Genomic DNA, 19214 nt, shown 5'->3' with positions numbered 1-19214 from the left:
ACAGTTCGCTGTCGGTGAAATCGGTGAAATTCTGGGATTGGAAAAAAAAAGAAAAGAAAAAAAGGTGTACAAACACAATCTTCGAAATGCAGGCTCTGTTGATATCAACATTTCATTGTCAGTGATATTTTAAATTAGGGAAGCACGTGCAATAATAATAGTGATGATAATAGTAATAATGATAATGATGATGATAATGTTAATGATAATAATGATAATGATAGTAGTAGTGGTGGTAGTCGTAGCAGCAGTAATTGTAGTAATGTGCATTTATGCAGCGCATTTAACAATATATGTGGTGTGAATAAATCGCGCACTGTCTGTGTCTGTCTGTCTGTCTGTCGCTCTCTCTCTCTCTCTCTCTCTCTCTCTCTCTCTCTCTCTCTCTCTCTCAAAAACACGGTCTGTGGGAGGGGGTGGGGTGGGGTGTGGGGAGAAAGACCTACACTTTGACAATACCACATAGAACACTGATGGCCAGCCTCTGCATCCTGACCTGTCACCTGGACAGACAGGGACAAGAGAGTGGGGATGATGATTTGCACAGGTCGCCCTCACTTGAATCAAACTCCCGAATAAACAAAAAAACAAACAACAAAACACCGCCAACAACAACGAAACAAAAATGACTCAGAATCAGCGTCTACAGACAGGACGTCACCATCTACAGACAGTCAGTACGTCACCATCTACAGACAGTCAGGACTTCACCCCTCTACAGACAGTCAGGACCACCCTCTACAGACAGTTAGGACTTCACCCTCTACAGACAGGACGTCACCCTCTACAGACAGACAGGACGTCACCATCTACAGTCAGTACGTCACCATCTACAGACAGTCAGGACGTCACTCTACAGACAGGACGTCACCATCTACAGTCAGTCAGGACGTCACCCTCTACAGACAGGACGTCACCCTCTACAGACAGACAGGACGTCACCATCTACAGTCAGTACGTCACCATCTACAGACAGTCAGGACGTCACTCTACAGACAGGACGTCACCATCTACAGTCAGTCAGGACGTCACCCTCTACAGACAGGACGTCACCCTCTACAGACAGACAGGACGTCACCATCTACAGTCAGGACGTCACCCTCTACAGACAGTCAGGACGTCACCCCTCTGCAGACAGTTTGGACTTCACCCCTCTACAGTCAGTCAGGACGTCACCACTCTACAGTCAGATAGGACTTCACCCTCTACAGACATATAGGACGTCACCATCTACAGACAGTCAAGACGTCACCATCTACAGACAGTCAGGACTTCACCCTCTACAGACAGATAGGACGTCACCATCTACAGTCAGTCAGGACGTCACCATCTACAGACAGCCAGGACGTCACTCTCTACAGACAGCCAGGACTTTACCCTCTACAGACAGCCAGGACTTCACCCTCTACAGACATTCAGGACGTCACCCTCTACAGTCAGTCAGGACGTCACCCTCTTCAGACAGGACTTCACCCTCTACAAACAGTTAGGACTTCCCTCTACAGACAGTCAGGACGTCACCCTCTACAGACAGGACTTCACCCCTCTTCAGACCGGACTTCACCCTCTACAGACAGGACTTCCCTCTACAGTCAGGACTTCACACTTCTACAGTCAGGACTTCACCCCTCTACAGACATGACTTCACCCCTCTTCAGACAGTCAGGACCACCCCTCTTCAGACAGTCAGGACTTCACCTCTCTACAGACCGCCAGGACTTCACCCCATATACCCACTAATGTCTGTTTCTTCTTACTTCCACCCCGAATGAGGCAGACAAACATCAGATGAACAACGAACCAGGAGTGTCCTTTCAGTGTATAGCTGTCCTAACTTTCATCGTATGGCTGTCCTAACTTCAGTGTATGGCTGTCCTAACTCCAGTGTATGGCTGTCCTAACTTTCATCGTATGGCTGTCCTAACTTCAGTGTATAGCTGTCCTAACTTTCAGTGTATAGCTGTCCTAACTGTTAGTGTATAGCTGTCCTAACTTTCATCGTATGGCTGTCCTAACTTCAGTGTATGGCTGTCCTAACTCCAGTGTATGGCTGTCCTAACTTCAGTGTATGTCTGTCCTAACTTTCATCGTATGGCTGTCCTAACTTCAGTGTATGGCTGTCCTAACTTTCATCGTATGGCTGTCCTAACTTCAGTGTATGGCTGTCCTAACTTTCATCGTATGGCTGTCCTAACTTCAGTGTATGGCTGTCCTAACTTTCAGTGTATAGCTGTCCTAACTGTTAGTGTATAGCTGTCCTAACTTTCATCGTATGGCTGTCCTAACTGTTAGTGTATGGCTGTCCTAACTTTCAGTGTATAGCTGTCCTAACTGTTAGTGTATAGCTGTCCTAACTTTCATCGTATGGCTGTCCTAACTGTTAGTGTATGGCTGTCCTAACATTCAGTGTATAGCTGTCCTAACTGTTAGTGTATAGCTGTCCTAACTTCAGTGTATGGCTGTCCTGACTTTCAGTGTATAGCTGTCCTAACTTCAGTGTATGGCTGTCCTAACTTCAGTGTATGGCTGCCCTAACTTCAGTGTATGGCTGTCCTAACTTTCAGTGCAGGACTTCCTCCACGTGGCCTGCTGGCTGAGCGCTGATTCAACAGGGGTGTTCGGCCTGGGATAATTCTCGCTCTTTTTTTCTGCTGCGTTTTCTGTATCTCTCTGTGTGTCTCTGTCTATCTGTCTATCCGTCTCTCTGTTTCTTTCTCTTTCTCTGTGTCACTGTCACTGTCTGTCCATCTCTTTGTCCTTGTATCCCTGTTTCTGTCTGTGTCTGTCTGTCTGTCTATCCGTCTCTCTGTTTCTTTATCTTTCTCTCTGTCACTATCTCTGTCTTTCTATCTCTGTATCTGTTTCCCTCTGTGTCTGTCTGCCTCTATCTGTCGGTCTGTATCTGTCTCCCCCCCCTCTCTCTCTCTTGCTGAGAAAATTAAACGCTGCGTGGGGCATTTTGTACAGAATTCTTAAAGAAATGCCCTTTTGAAGGCTGACATGGTGTTTGTCTGTCTGTCTCTCTGTCTGTCTGTTCGAGTGCTTGGTGTAACGGAAAGAGGATGGGTAAACTCGGAGGGAGTGGAGGTTGATAGAGTAGTGAGGGGGTGGTTGGGGAGGGAAGGGGGTTCGGTAACATATATATATATATATATATATATATATATATATATATATATGTGTGTGTGTGTGTGTGTGTGTGTGTGTGTGTGTGTGTGTGTGTGTGTGTGTGTGTGTGTGCGTGCGCGTGTGTGTTCCTGTCCACCTGTCTGTAAACGCACTTAGTGCGCATGGTTTTTTTGTGTGTTTTTTGTTGTTTGTTTTTGCATGTTATAAAAGCTGGCTAATGATTATTAACCTGCCACCATGTTTATTGCCAGCGTCACGGAATTAACAAATTAATCTATTTCATCCCCCAACCTGTCCGTTCCAGCATTCCAGATTCATTACATGCGTCAGCGACGAAGCCATGGCATCAGTCTTTCCAAAGTACCCAGCCCTCTGAACCTTGGTTTGGTTTGTTAGATATGATGCCGGCTTTTTCTCTCTAAGGGGGGCTGCGCGCGTGCCTCTCTGATACATGTCAATCCCTTTAGTAATGTTGAGGTTGCTGAGCTGAAACAAAGGTCTGTCACATGCACACATCAATGCTAATGCGCACACATGTTCGTCTTTGCATATAATGTGATGTGGTGTGATGGGTTGTGGCATAGCTTTAAAAAAAAAAAAAAAGGCAAAAAAAACAAAAAAACACAAAGAAACAAACAAAAAAACCCCAAAAGCAAAAAACAGCAACAAAAAAACAAACAAACAAAAACAACAACAAAAAAAACAAACAAAAAATAAAAAAACAAAAAACAAACAAAAAACCAACAGACAACAGCACCACACCACGTGTGCGTGTTGGTTTGTTTGTTTACGTGCTTGTGTGCGTACACGCTTTGTATGTGTTGGGTACGTGGTACTTGAATGCATTTGTGTTTCATAGACGTATAACTATTATTATTCCATGAACGCCGGGAGATCGCCGTCTCAAAACGCCAGTCTGCACACTTCTCCTTCTTCTTCTTGTTGTCATTTTTTCATTATTTCTACTACTGCTACTACTACTACTACTTCTATCATTATTATTCTCTTCGTCGTTGTTGTTGCTAGAAGTAGTAGCAGCAGCAGCAATAATAGTTGTAGGAGTGGTAGTAGTTGAAGTAGTAGTAGTAGTGCTGCCAACATCATCATCATTCTTTTTCTTATCATCATCATGATCATTCTTCTTCTTCTGCTTCGTGTTATTATTATCATTATCATCATTATTGAAACTACTACTACAATTTTTTTTATCATCATCATTATTATTATTATTATTATTATTATGAAAACACGAGTGCCAGGCCAGCTAAACACACTCAAAACGAAAGTCTTCTTCACGGCCGGTTGATCTGAAAAATGCAGTGCGCTCGCCTGGGCGTCATTTTTACTGTGGGCATCATTAACTTTAACAGCCGGCGAAAGAGGTGCGGTCGTCATGTGGACCTTGAGGTAATCCTTGGAGCTGTGTGGCGCATTTGTCTGGCTCGGGTGTTGAAGGCGTTCATAATTTGCTTACCTAGACTTCGTACAGTCAGGCACGTGGCAGGGGGGAGGGGTGTTGGAATGGAAAGAGAATGGGATGGGTGAGGGAAGGGATGTGTTGTGTGTACACACATCTTTGACACTGGGAAATACGACGCTTCCATTTTCGGTTTCAAAGAGACGTCGAAGCGCGCGGACTGCCCCATATACGCCGCACCACTTCTGAAAATAAAAGAAAGCAAGAAGCCTCGACCTGCATGTGAACCCGACGCCCTGGTCCGAAAAATAAGAAAGGAATTAACAAACAGTTCCTGTGTGGTACCACGAGAAAACGTTGATGGAGTTCCTCGAAACTTGAGTGAAATGACAAAGCAAATAAGGAACAAATAAGCAGAATAAGCTGAATTTTGATGGAGATTTTAATCTGCAAACCAAAATCACTAACTACTAATAAACACAGGAGATTTGCGGTAACGGAATGCACTTCCCCCCAACACCCCCCCCCCCCCTCCGCACCCCCTTCCTGCCCCCCACCCCCCGCAAAAAAAGAAATAAATAAAGGAAATAAAGAAACCGAATGCTTTGCCGCTGCAAAAAGACCTATACCCGTAGTGCTGACAAGCGATTACCACGTGCAACAGATAAAGTGAATACAGCATAAGTTCAGAGGTGGAATGTACCTGCAAGCACCCCAATTAGACAGGCAGATAAGTCCCCTGCAACACGGCTCGCTTTCACGTAACTGCCGTCTTCTGTTTGAAGAGGATGGCCTTTAACACTGTCAGCCCTTGTCCGCCTTGTCTTGTCTGTCACTCGTGTGTCTATCTGTTGTTTTTCTGGGGGCAAATAGTTTAGGATTTACTGATGCTCCTCCCCTTCTGTGTGTGTGTGTGTGTGTGTGTGTGTGTGTGCGCCCGTGTGTCTCTGTGCGTGTGTCTGTCTGGCTGGCTGTCTGTATCAATGTCTGAGTCTGTGAAATTCAGGCTGCTCTCCTCAAGGATAGCCTGTCGCCGCAGTGCTCTGCCGCTCATTTTTATGGATGCAAGTGTACAAGTGTATTCTCTGTACTACCAAAAAATCTTCTCTTATCAAAAGCATATGTAGGGTAGCGCATATAGATACTTCCGCACGCTTTTAACACCACCTTGAAACTGAAACTATTAAAGTGGATTTTTCTGCATAGTTTTGCTAGTCAGACACAGTTTGTTCCTTTACGTGCGCTGCGGTTTAACGTCCCATTCGAAAGACTAGCACCCAGACCTCCACTCAAGGTCTGGGTGGGGCAGGGTGGGAATGGGGGTCGTGCGGAACTCGAATCCATGAACGCTCGTTTACCACTGGGCTGCCGGTCGATCTACATAATGCTGCTTGATTTTCTTCTTCTTTCTTTTGTAGTCTGAACGAAGCATTGGCTGACACCCTTAATGTCAAGTTATTCAGGGCTTGGGGCTGTATAAGCTGTGAAAAGAAACTCTATGGAGAGCTGGACAGTACAAGTCTTCAGAGAAGAAGCCCCCCCTCAGTCAAGTGTTTCGGCCCTTGACTCCTTTCATGGAAGATGTATTGTGGCCTACTGCTCAGCGAAGGAATATTCGTGTGGTTATAGTCCACCAGTTCATAAGCGTGGTTTTGCTTTATGAGGAGAACTAACTTCAGTGTTTGTTTGCGCTGTTCCAGTTCATGTGTCAGGGCGTTTGCACTGGCAGGGCGACGGACCTGGTTGAAATATTGAGTACAGGGACTGAAATTTACAACCACCATCACCAAAGACACACACACACACACACACACACACACACACACACACACACACACACACACACACACACACACTACACACACACACACACACACACACACACACACACATACGTGAAAAGACGTTAAACTAAAGAACAAACGAACACACACACACACACACAGCACACACATACACACACGTACACAAACACTGCGCACACACACACGTACACAAACACGCACACACACACACACATATATATATAGATACAACACACACATACGCACACACACGCACACACACACACACAGACACACACACACAGACACACACACACACATTCTTGGAGGTAAGCGATATGTTTGTACGAGTTGTGGTTGTAGTGTCACTTTCTTTTAACGTCTTTTCAGATAGTTTGATACTAGACTCAGTATAGTACCACTTTCAGCCCCCGAAAACTGAATGTGGCAACCCTCACATAGCCGGAGTATAAAACGGTCGTGCACGTAAAAGCCCGTTTGAACATACGAGTAAACGTGGGAGGTACAGAAGAAAAGGAGGAGGAGAAGGAGAGAGAGAGAGAGAGAAGAAAAGAGAGAGAGGGAGAGAGAGAGAGAGATGGGGGTATCAAAGGGGAACGAATGTGTTTCACTGCTGTTTTCAAAGACAGACAGACAGAGAGGGAGGGAAACAGAGACAGGCTCACACTCGCGCGCGCACTCACACATGCCCATGCATACACACACTTGCGCAGGTGCGCACACACACTAACACACAATTACACACAAACACATACACACACTCTCCCTCCCTCCCTATCTCTCTTTCTTTCTCTCTCTCTCTCTAACGCACAAGAACACGTACACACAAACACTCACGCATACACACATAGTATACCCACGCACTGACACACATACGTGCGTGCACACACACACACACACACACACACACACACACACACACGCACGCAGCGAGATAGAAACACCTATGAACACCCTCCGCCCCCCATCGAAGCCAAACTTGGCTGGCTGAGAGAGGTGTGGTGTGGGGCGGCCAAGACGGGCTGTGGTGACAACGTGGCTAGGTCTCGGCGTGCCGCCGCGGAGGAGAGGAATTACCGGCCTTGGGTCCCACACAAACCTCCTGGCAGACTGTGTTGGAAAGGGAGAGAGAGAGAAAGAAGTTGGAGGGAGAGAGAGAGAGAGCGAGAGAGGAGGAAAAGTAAGTGGTGAGAGTCAGTGAAAGTGGGAGAGAAATAGAGAGAAGGTACGCACGCACGCGCAGGCGATTTCTCCCAAGACAGGTAAGAATCACGATAAGTAATGATATAAAAGTTTATTATTGTTATTATTGTATGGTCTGCAGTTAAGGTGTTGGAGGGAAAAGAAGTTTTGCAACGTAAATAAAAAGTAAAAATAAAAGAAACATGTATGATTTTTGGCTAACTGGCGGCCACGGTTTTAAAGGAGAACTGAATGCAACTGCTGATTCAGAGTGAAGCATTCATAACTTTTATATTCACTATCATTTTGTCATTTATTGCTTCTTTAAAAAAAAAAAAAGTAATGAAGTGTGGAGATTAGTTTACTGGGTAAGAAACGATCGCTGTCAGTAGAAACCATGTATAAGTCTAGTCAATTTAAAGCAATGATGATTTTAGTTTATCAACCGTTTCCGATTTTTGGATTTGTTTTGTGTTTCGTTTTGGTTTTCTTCTTCTTCATGATATTCATCCGCTCCTCTTCCTCCTCCTTATTTATTCGTTCTTTTTTCCTTTTCTTGTTCGTTCCTTTCTTCGTTTTCTTCTTTCTCCTTCTTTCTTTCTTCTTCTGCTCCTGCTCCTCCTCTTTATCCTCCTCCACTGCCCCATAATCGGGATTTGTAGACCTGTCAGCATGACTTCAGCTACTCACCTAAAGGTAAATACAGGTGACTAACTGGGGAGTAGGGTGGTGGGGGGCAGTGAAGTGCATCAGGCTGAGGTGGATAAATCTGAAACAATACTGCATGTCAACTGATGGACGAAATCGTTTCTTGTTTATGAATTTATTTTTAACGATTCTTTGTTTTTTTCTTTTTCTTTTTCATCCTTCCTGTCCTGACAATCTGAAGCGATAATTGCGTCATTAGCGGATATTTTCTTGCTTATGGATCAAAAAGAAAAAAAGAAAAAAAAAAGAACCTTTATCTCTCTTGTCGTCTTTGTTAGTCAGTTTTTTTTTATCTTCTTTTTATCTTCTTTTTTTTCTTTTAGGCTTTCTTTTCTTTCTTTCTTGTGCCCCGCCCCCTCCTTTGTTTCTTCACGATATTTTGCAGTCCATTATGAAACTGATACGCCTGTGTGTGTTTGCAGCGTGTATCGAATTCTTCGCCCAGAACTAGCATTTGGCGACTGGCGGACAGACAGGCACAAACCAAGACAGGTACGCAAACGGACTGACAAACGCACGGCACAGCGAAAGAATCTTTGGGAACGTGTGCGTGTGTGTGTATGTGTGTGTGTGTAGGAGTGAGGGGGTGAAGTAAATCGCTCACTGCGTCAACTGCCGATAAGAACGCGAGGAGAGTTGTCCGAGCGAGGTGGTAAGATTATCAACAGTGGAGCAGTCAATCTGGTTTCGGTCCGAAAAGATACTAATCGGTTTAGTATGAGAAGACTTTTTCTAATAACAGCTCCCCCGGTCCCACCCCCCTGCCCCCCTCCCTCCCCTCACGATCCTCCCTCCCCCACGATCCCCCCTCCCCCGCCATCTAACAATGGCAGAATTTTAAATTTAGAAGCTTCTCTTGCCTTATTTATCTTTTTTGTTCTATCTTGTATCATTCAGCACGTATTAACTCTCTCCATACGAACGGCGAAAGAGACGACGTTAACAGCGTTTCACCCCAATTACCATCATCAAAATATTGCAAGCGGAAGGCTCTTATACTGAAGAGGTGAATGTTGAGAAAGAATACCACAATTCTGACGACGGAAGCTAAAGGTTGGGTCATTCAGACACCCACTGGACATCCGAGGGGTCTGTGTAGAGGAGATGAGAGGACTTGCCGTACTGAGTGAGTTAAACATGTAATCCGTGTCACTGTACCACATAACAGCAACAGCAACAAAAAAGAAGGTATTTTCGTGAAGAGGCAAAACAGATTTGATGATATGTCTTTTTTTTTCTTTGCTGACCATCTCTGTCTTGCTTTATTTATTTATTTATTTATTTATTCATTTGTTAACTTATTTATTGATCTATTTAATAATTTATTTAATTATTCTCTTACGTTGGTTCTTTCATGTCTTATGTCACTCTATCGTTGTGTGTGTGTGTATGAGGGTAGGTGCGTAGGCAGGTAAGTAAGGAGGCATGTCGGCTTTAAAAATTTTTTTTTTTATAGATATAATGGATATCAATTTAAGTGTGTAGTTACGTGCTTACGAAGCAACGGATTTCTTTCTCCTCAACTTCCATGAAAAATTCTTTGGGGCGGAGAACAGACATGTCAGTGTGTGTGAAAAAAAGGGGGGGGGGGGGGTGGGGTGGGGGGGGGGGGAGGGACGGGATATTTGATTGTGAGATCTGCTTTTATCCTTATTAAGGATCAAACTAATTTTGAAGCCAACGCTGTGATGAAGGAAGCTTATTCAGGCTGTAAATAGTATATTCGGAGTACGGGGAAAACGTGTCCAAGAAATAATCTCTTTTCATATGCTCTGTTGATTCTGATCACACACACCCCTTCTTCACTCGCACCCCCACCTTTCGCCATAAACCTATCCTTCTCGAGTTCATTCCTTCGTCTGGATTGTTTTTATCATTATCTATTCTCTTATTTGAATTTCGCGAGATTTTTTTCCAACGCCGTTATGAAACTGAGTCGGTTATATTGTTTGTAATTGGAGAGCACGAGTTACCGTTTCTGCAGTTGTTTTTGTTTTATTCTGAATTGAGAGAGAGAGAGAGTGAGTGAGTGTGTGTGTGTGTGTGTGTGTGTGTGTGTGTGTGTGTGTGTGTGTGTGTGTGTGTGTGTGTGTGCGCGTGCGTGTGTGTGTGTACCATGCTTATTAACATGTTTTTAATTTCTTTCGTAATGGTGAAGATGTCAGTTGTCGAGCGGAATGCCTGGCACTTCTATAGGTCAGCAGGGTTTAACCTTGTGTGTGTGTGTGTGTGTGTGTGTGTGTGTGTGTGTGTGTGTGTGTGTGTGTGTGTGTGTGTGTGTGTGTGTGTGTGTGTGTGTGCTGCTTCACTTCTTCTCACTTTGTTGTCTGTTCACTGCACAGTGATTCAGACACGTACAACACGCAGTCACATTCATTTCGACACACACATTATAGACATGTGCATGTATATATTTATAGCCTACGTGCGTGCGTGTATGCACTATGCCTATGAGATATTTTACATTCTTTTGTTATGGTGAAGATTACAAATTCTGAAGCGGAATGCACAACCTTCCAAGCCGTGTAAATTCACCCTGTGTGAACGAGCTGTAAAAGGGTGGAGATTTTTTCCGATCTTCCAGGTCAACATATTATGTGCAGACTCACTTTTGCCTGAACCCCATACGGGTGTATGAAAAAGCTAGCAGAGGATCAAATACGCATGTTAAAGATCCTGTAAGCCATGTCAGCGTTCGGTGGGTCATGGAAACAAAAACATACCCAGCATGCGCATCTCCGAAAACGGAGCACAGCTGCCTACATGGCGGGGTAAAAACGCTCATACACGTAAAAGCCCACTCGTGTACATACGAGTGAATGTGGGAGTAGCATTCCACGAACGAAGAAGAAGAAGAAGAAGAAGAAGAAGAAGAAGAAGAAGAAAACGAGTTAGAAATTATTGCCGGATTTACTCCTTAATCGCACGTTTCAATTGCGCGGGTACGACCTTGAGATTGGGCGGATTTGCTGATACGTATATTTAATCTTATTTCATACATCATGTTTTTTGGGTTTTTTTTTTCATAGACCAAGGCATAGTTTGTAGCTCCTGTTCTATTTTGAAACGGCCCAGGCTGTCGGCCGGTCTTAAGAAAGCCAAAAGTAAGCAACCATAATTGCAGATTCTCTCTCTCTCTGTCTCTGTCTCTGTCTCAGTTTTTGTCTCTGTCTGTCTGTTCATTCTGCGTATTTTTCTCTGTCTCTCTCACTCTCTCCGCTCCCTCTATTTCTGTTTTCGTGTGTGTGTGTGTGTGTGTGTGTGTGTGTGTGTGTGTGTGTGTGTGTGTGTGTGTGCGTGTGTGCGCGCGCGTGTGTGTGTGTATGTGTGTGTTTTATCAGTCCAAACAAGCATGCAGACTCTAGCCTATTCCGATAGTGGACGGGGAATACAGGAGGTTTGTCTCTTAGTGTATAGTGGACGGGGAATACAGATTTGTCTCTTAGTGTATACTGATAACAGTAATCACCCCATACTCCGTGAAGAAATAGAGGCAGCAATAGCATCGCTGAAAAAAGGGAAATCGGCAGGAGTGGACAACATCCCATCAGAACTGGTCCAAGCAGGGGGTGAAGTTATGATAGTTGTGCTAATGAAAATCTGCAACAAGATCTGGCAAACAGGGGAATGGCCCACACCGTGGACACAATCACTGATCATCACCCTCCCCAAAAAGGGCAATCTCCAGCAGTGTCAAAACTACCGCACCATCAGCCTGATTAGTCATCCCAGCAAAGTCATGTTGAAGATCCTGCTTAACAGACTGAAACCACAAGCAGAAAACATCATTGCTGAAGAACAGGCAGGTTTCAGACCAGGAAGGAGCACAACTGAACAAATCTTCAACTTGAGGTTGCTATGTGAGAGGTACCATCAACACCAACAAGACCTCTACCACGTCTTCATTGATTTTAAGAAGGCATTTGACAGGGTCTGGCATGCAGCTTTGTGGGCTACCATGAATCTGTACAACATCAACGCCAACCTGATCAGACTGATACAGCACCTCTATGACAAAGCCACCAGCGCCGTCTACCTCAACAATAGCATCGGGGACTGGTTCAGAACCACAGTCGGAGTGAGACAAGGCTGTCTACTCTCCCCAACACTCTTCAACATCTTCTTAGAAAGAATAATGACTGACGCACTGGAAGAGCATGTAGGAACAGTCAGCATAGGCGGCAGAACAATCACAAACCTACGTTTTGCCGACGACATTGATGGACTGGCTGGAAAAGAAGAAGAACTGGCAAGCCTGGTCAAACATCTAGACAAAGCCTCCACATCGTATGGAATGCAAATCAGTGCGGAGAAAACCAAACTGATGACTAACAACACCAACGGCATCAGCATTGACATCAAAGTCAACGACGAAAAGCTTAAAACAGTCCACAGCTTCAAATATCTGGGAGCAATCGTGTCAGATGAAGGATCTAAACCAGAAGTACTCTCGAGAATTGCCCAAACAACAATGGCACTCAACAAGCTGAACACCATCTGGAACAACAAAAACATCGCTCTCAGCTCAAAAATCAGACTGATGCGTTCCCTGGTTATATCAATATTGCTCTACGCCTGCGAGACTTGGACCCTGACTGCAGACATCGAGAGAAGAATCCAAGCTGTCGAGATGAGATGCTTTCGTAGACTACTTGGCATCTCCTACAGAGACCACATCACTAACACGGAAGTGAAGAACAGAATCAAGCAAAGTATTGGACCATACGAAGACCTTCTGTCCATAGTGAAAAAACGCAAACTTAGGTGGTATGGACACATCTCCCGATCATCTGGTCTTGCCAAAACGTTCCTGCAAGGCACCGTACAAGGAGGCAGAAGGAGAGGACGGCAGAAGAAGAGATGGGAAGACAACATCCGGGGGTGGACAGGCTTGACGCTCGGTGACGCCCTGAGGAAATCAGAAAACCGTGAAGAGTGGAGAGGGGTGGTGGCCAGGTCAGCAGCGGTGCCCCAACGGTCTGAACCCAGACTACGGGAGAGGTGAAGGTGAAGGTGAAGGTATAGTGGACGGAGAATACAGCAGGCTTGTTGCTCAGTGTATAGTGGACGGGGAATACAGGCAGGAGGTTTGTTGCTCAGTGTATAGTGGACGGGGAATACAGCAGGTTTGTTGCTCAGTGTATAGTGGACGGGGAATACAGGCAGGAGGTTTGTTGCTCAGTGTATAGTGGACGGGGAATACAGGCAGGAGGTTTGTTGCTCAGTGTATAGTGGACGGGGAATACAGCAGGCTTGTTGCTCAGTGTATAGTGGACGGGGAATACAGGCAGGAGGTTTGTTGCTCAGTGTATAGTGGACGGGGAATACAGGCAGGAGGTTTGTTGCTCAGTGTATAGTGGACGGGGAATACAGGCAGGAGGTTTGTTGCTCAGTGTATAGTGGACGGGGAATACAGGAGACTTGTTGCTCAGTGTATAGTGGACGGGGAATACAGCAGGCTTGTTGCTCAGTGTATAGTGGACGGGGAATACAGGAGACTTGTTGCTCAGTGTATAGTGGACAGGGAATACAGCAGGTTTGTTGCTCAGTGTATAGTGGACAGGGAATACAGGCAGGAGGTTTGTTGCTCAGTGTATAGTGGACGGGGAATACAGCAGGTTTGTCTCTTAGTGTATAGTGGACGGAGAATACAGCAGGCTTGTTGCTCAGTGTATAGTGGACGGGGAATACAGGAGACTTGTTGCTCAGTGTATAGTGGACGGGGAATACAGGAGACTTGTTGCTCAGTGTATAGTGGACGGGGAATACAGGAGACTTGTTGCTCAGTGTATAGTGGACAGGGAATACAGCAGGTTTGTCTCTTAGTGTATAGTCGACGGGGAATACAGGAGATTTGTCTCTTAGTGTATAGTGGAGGTTTGTTGCTCAGTGTATAATGGACGGGGAATACAGGTTTGTTGCTCAGTGTATAGTGGACGGGGAATACAGGCAGGAGGTTTGTTGCTCAGTGTATAGTGGACGGGGAATACAGGCAGGAGGCTTGTTGCTCAGTGTATAGTGGACAGGGAATACAGGTTTGTTGCTCAGTGTATAGTGGACGGGGAATTCAGGCAGGAGGTTTGTTGCTCAGTGTGTAATGGACGGGGAATACAGGCAGGAGGTTTGTTGCTCAGTGTATAGTGGACGGGGAATACAGGTTTGTTGCTCAGTGTATAGTGGACGGGGAATACAGGAGGTTTGTTGCTCAGTGTGTAATGGACGGGGAATACAGGAGGTTTGTTGCTCAGTGTGTAATGGACGGGGAATACAGGAGGTTTGTTGCTCAGTGTGTAGTGGACGGGGAATACAGGCAGGAGGTGTGTTGCTCAGTGTATAGTGGACGGGGAATACAGGCAGGAGGTGTGTTGCTCAGTGTATAGTGGACGGGGAATACAGGCAGGAGGTGTGTTGCTCAGTGTATAGTGGACGGGGAATACAGGTTTGTTGCTCAGTGTATAGTGGACGGGGAATACAGGAGGTTTGTTGCTCAGTGTATAGTGGACGGGGAATACAGGCAGGAGGTTTGTTGCTCAGTGTATAGTGGACGGGGAATACAGCATGTTTGTTGCTCAGTGTATAGTGGACGGGGAATACAGGAGGTTTGTTGCTCAGTGTATAGTGGACGGGGAATACAGCAGGTTTGTTGCTCAGTGTATAGTGGACGGGGAATACAGGAGGTTTGTTGCTCAGTGTATAGTGGACGGGGAATACAGGAGGTTTGTTGCTCAGTGTATAGTGGACGGGGAATACAGGAGGTTTGTTGCTCAGTGTATAGTGGACGGGGAATACAGGAGGTTTGTCTCTTAGTGTATAGTGGACGGGGAATACAGCAGGTTTGTTGCTCAGTGTATAGTGGACGGGGAATACAGGCAGGAGGTTTGTTGCTCAGTGTATAGTGGACGGGGAATACAGCAGGTTTGTTGCTCAGTGTATAGTGGACGGGGAATACAGCAGGTTTGTCTCTTAGTGTATAGTGGACGGGGAATACAGGTTTGTCTCTTAGTGTATAGTGGAGGTTTGTTGCTCAGTGTATAATGGACGGGGAATACAGGCAGGAGGTTTGTTGCTCAGTGTATAGTGGACGGGGAATACAGGCAGGAGGTTTGTTGCTCAGTGTGTAGTGGACGGGGAATACAGGCAGGAGGTTTGTTGCTCAGTGTATAGTGGACGGGGAATACAGGCAGGAGGTTTGTTGCTCAGTGTATAGTGGACGGGGAATACAGGCAGGTGGTTTGTTGCTCAGTGTGTAGTGGACGGGGAATACAGGCAGGAGGTTTGTTGCTCAGTGTGTAATGGACGGGGAATACAGGCAGGAGGTTTGATGCTCAGTGTATAGTGGACGGGGAATGCAGGCAGGAGGTTTGTTGCTCAGTGTATAGTGGACGGGGAATACAGGCAGGAGGTGTGTTGCTCAGTGTCTGGTGTTGGGATCACTCAGTGATTCGGCTAGCCAAACAGTCAGAAACCCGTGTCTCGTTCAAAGGCTGATTGACAAAGTATCGATATAATGATAGTGTGTTACACACACGCACACACACACACACACACACACACACACACACACACACACACACACACACAGATATAGATATATATATACACATGTGTATATATATATATATATATATATATATATATATATATATATATATATATATATATATATATACATACAATGATAGAAAAAAGGAAGACAACAAAACAGTTTGTTTGATGCCCGACCGGTTTCGACCACTGGTCTTTATCAAGGGCGTTTACTGGTATGTCAGAATGCTACACACACACCTCCCCCAACATTTAATGAGTGCAAAACGAAGAATTTAAATTACAAAAAACAACAACAAATAAGTGAACAAAGCTCATACAAAACTGCACCCAGAGCATGCAACATGAAAAGTACAGTGTGAAGTGTTGCTTGGGGAATAGGAAGAGAGGCTGGTGAGTAAAGTAGTCAGAGACAAGGCAAGAGAGGGGTCATGAAAAATAGACAGACAGATGATAGCAGGAGAGAGAAAAAGAGAGAGAGAGGAAGGGGGTTAGGCAGGGAGAAGAGACAGAGAGGAAGGGGGTTAGGGAGGGAGAAGAGAGAGAGAGGAAGGGGGTTAGGCAGGGAGAAGAGACAGAGAGGAAGGGGGTTAGGCAGGGAGAAGAGACACAGAGAGAAGGAGAGTGAGGGAGAGAGGAAGGGGGTTAGGGAGGGAGAAGCGACAGAGAGGAAGGGGGTTAGGCAGGGAGAAGCGACAGAGAGGAAGGGGGTTAGGCAGGGAGAAGCGACAGAGAGGAAGGGGGTTAGGCAGGGAGAAGAGACACAGAGAGGAAGGGGGTTAGGCAGGGAGAAGCGACAGAGAGGAAGGGGGTTAGGCAGGGAGAAGCGACAGAGAGGAAGGGGGTTAGGCAGGGAGAAGAGACAGAGAGGAAGGGGGTTAGGCAGGGAGAAGAGACAGAGAGGAAGGGGGGTTAGGGAGGGAGAAGAGACAGAGAGGAAGGGGGTTAGGCAGGGAGAAGAGACACAGAGAGAAGGAGAGTGAGGGAGAGAGGAAGGGGGTTAGGCAGGGAGAAGAGACAGAGAGGAAGGGGGTTAGGCAGGGAGAAGAGACACAGAGAGAAGGAGAGTGAGGGAGAGAGGAAGGGGGTTAGGCAGGGAGAAGCGACAGAGAGGAAGGGGGTTAGGCAGGGAGAAGCGACAGAGAGGAAGGGGGTTAGGCAGGGAGAAGAGACAGAGAGGAAGGGGGTTAGGGAGGGAGAAGAGAGAGAGAGGAAGGGGGTTAGGGAGGGAGAAGAGAGAGAGAGGAAGGGGGTTAGGCAGGGAGAAGAGAGAGAGAGGAAGGGGGTTAGGCAGGGAGAAGAGACACAGAGAGAAGGAGAGTGAGGGAGAGAGGTTCTAAACGACTGTTAAAGAAAATAAATCCCCAGGCTGCTCTCCCAACACTGGGCAGAGAGACAGATAAACAGATAGATAGATAGGTAGGTAGGTAGGTAGGTAGATAATGGCTTACTAAATAAGGTAAATACAGATATAATCTCCTGCACAGTTCGTGGAAAAGGCAACTCCGAACAGCGATGAATCATTCGGAAACAATAATACACACAGACGTATATAAACAGGCGAACAGGATGGGGATCCCATATCAAACTGACTGACAAAAAGACCGTCCCAAACCCAGTCGAGTGTCGTCCTCTGGCAGAATTCCGTGGAAGAATTTCACTCTGACAGGTACACAAACTATGTACGTGTGCACTCAAGGCCTGACTAAGCGCGTCTGGTTATTCCTCTGGTCTGGCATGTGGTGTAGCGTGTATGTATGGTTTTTTTTTGTGTGTGTGTTTTTTTTGGTTTTGTGTGTGTGTGTGTGTGTGTGTGTGTGTGTGTGTGTTCTGAAGGCAGTGACGCTTCCTTGAGAAACTGCAACTGAAAATGCTCACTGTCGCACTTTTAGTGCCCTGTATGTGACTAACCAAAGCCTGAATGTTTTTTTTCTCTCCATTAAATGGTTAATTAGCTAGTTAATCAAATTTTACATTGGCATACGCGAAACTGTGCAAATGACCCGTTTTGGAGGGTGTCACTTTTTTTTCAACCTTAACAGAACCCCAACATGCAGTTTGACGTGACAGGGAAAACCAGCAGTCTATTTACAGAAGCGCCCAGTGTCCACAGCTCCGTGCCAAAAATAGATCAAAGGGGGCCTGTAAGACAAAGGCAACTGAAACCAAAGCTCTTGGTGGGGGAAAAAAAAGAAGAAGAGAAAAAAAAAGGAAAAAAAAAAAACCCCAAAAAAACAAACAACAAAAAACAAAAACAAACAAACAAACAAACAAAAAACAACAACCGCATTTCCCACTGAGCTATAGGGGCTCCATGATGTCCAGACATATGCGAATGCGCCAAGTCTCCTATCGATGACTGGTTCCTGTCTTTGAAAAAGCAAAAGGAATCACAACTCTCTCTCTCTCTCTCTCTCTCTCTCTCTCTCTCTCTCTCTGTGGTGTGTGTGTGTGTGTGTGTGTGTGTGTGTGTGTGTGTGTGTGTGTTCTCTCGACCCAAGTTTCGCTTTTGTCATGTTGACCAGTAGTTTTAAGAAAACTTGGTTGTTCCGTGAAAAAATCCATGAAAATGAGTCGTTATCGACAGACATTAAACATCAGAATACACTGAAACAAGCTTTACAGCTGGGCCAACAGCAAAGTGGGAGCTGTATGATCAATGGCTTCTCCATCGCAGTGGGCAGTCATCTTCAACTTAGTCTTTTGTGAAGGACAGTCTTTTGTGAAGAACTATGACCGAAACTGCACTGCCTCTTAGTGCTGCGGCCTTCTGGGGGGGCGGGGGGGGGGGGAGTTGTTGGCCTTTGAGAACCATCCCAACGCCGACTGTCCTAAAACCCTCTTGGCTGAAAGAGGGGATGTAACTTGGGCAAGACATTCTCCACTATTATCAAATTCTAGCCCAGATAGTCGGGACAGCAGTTGCCTCCTCTGCTGTTCTGATGGTCATTGTCGGAAATGGCTGTCTATCATACACACTGACCACATCACCAATGGATCAAGTACGCCAGACCATCAAGCAGCACCTCGGACTTCATGAAGATCTGCAGACATCGGTCAAGAAATGAAAGCTGGGCTGGTTTGACCATGCACGTGACTTGATCCAGTGGCTTGCTGAAACACCCCGCCAAGGAACAAAAGAGAGAAAAGAAGGGGAAGAAAAAAAAACAATGATGGACTGACAGACTGCAGAAGTAGTAGTAGTAGTTTAAATGGCGAGGTTTGCAACCCGCTAGTTATATGCTAAGGACAAATGATGTCAAGTCTCCATCCACAATTCCCAACCCCTCCCTTCCCCCTCCGCCGTCTCCCCCTCCACCCCACCCCCAACACCTGAACTAGACAGAACTAGCCAGCTGCTTTTCTGTGCCTAGGGAAGACTCTGACGAACAGTAAAGCGACAGTCAAGTCAACCGGCCGATCAACTA

General features: G+C 45.8%; 1 protein-coding gene across 1 annotated transcript in view; it reads left to right on the top strand.

Annotated features, from left to right (window-relative positions):
- The first annotated feature begins 7423 nt into the window (after nt 1-7423).
- Nucleotides 7424-19214, top strand: part of LOC143294844 (uncharacterized) — a 363289-nt gene continuing 351498 nt past the window's right edge. Inside the window, exons 1-2 of the mRNA XM_076606352.1 lie at nt 7424-7613; nt 8664-8733. The gene's annotated coding sequence lies outside the window, so the exon portion shown is untranslated. The remainder of the gene's footprint in view (nt 7614-8663; nt 8734-19214) is intronic.

Source organism: Babylonia areolata, chromosome 20 (genome assembly GCF_041734735.1).
Source record: "Babylonia areolata isolate BAREFJ2019XMU chromosome 20, ASM4173473v1, whole genome shotgun sequence".
NCBI classification, from domain to species: domain Eukaryota; kingdom Metazoa; phylum Mollusca; class Gastropoda; order Neogastropoda; family Buccinidae; genus Babylonia; species Babylonia areolata.
This window is presented reverse-complemented; position numbering and strand designations above follow the sequence as displayed.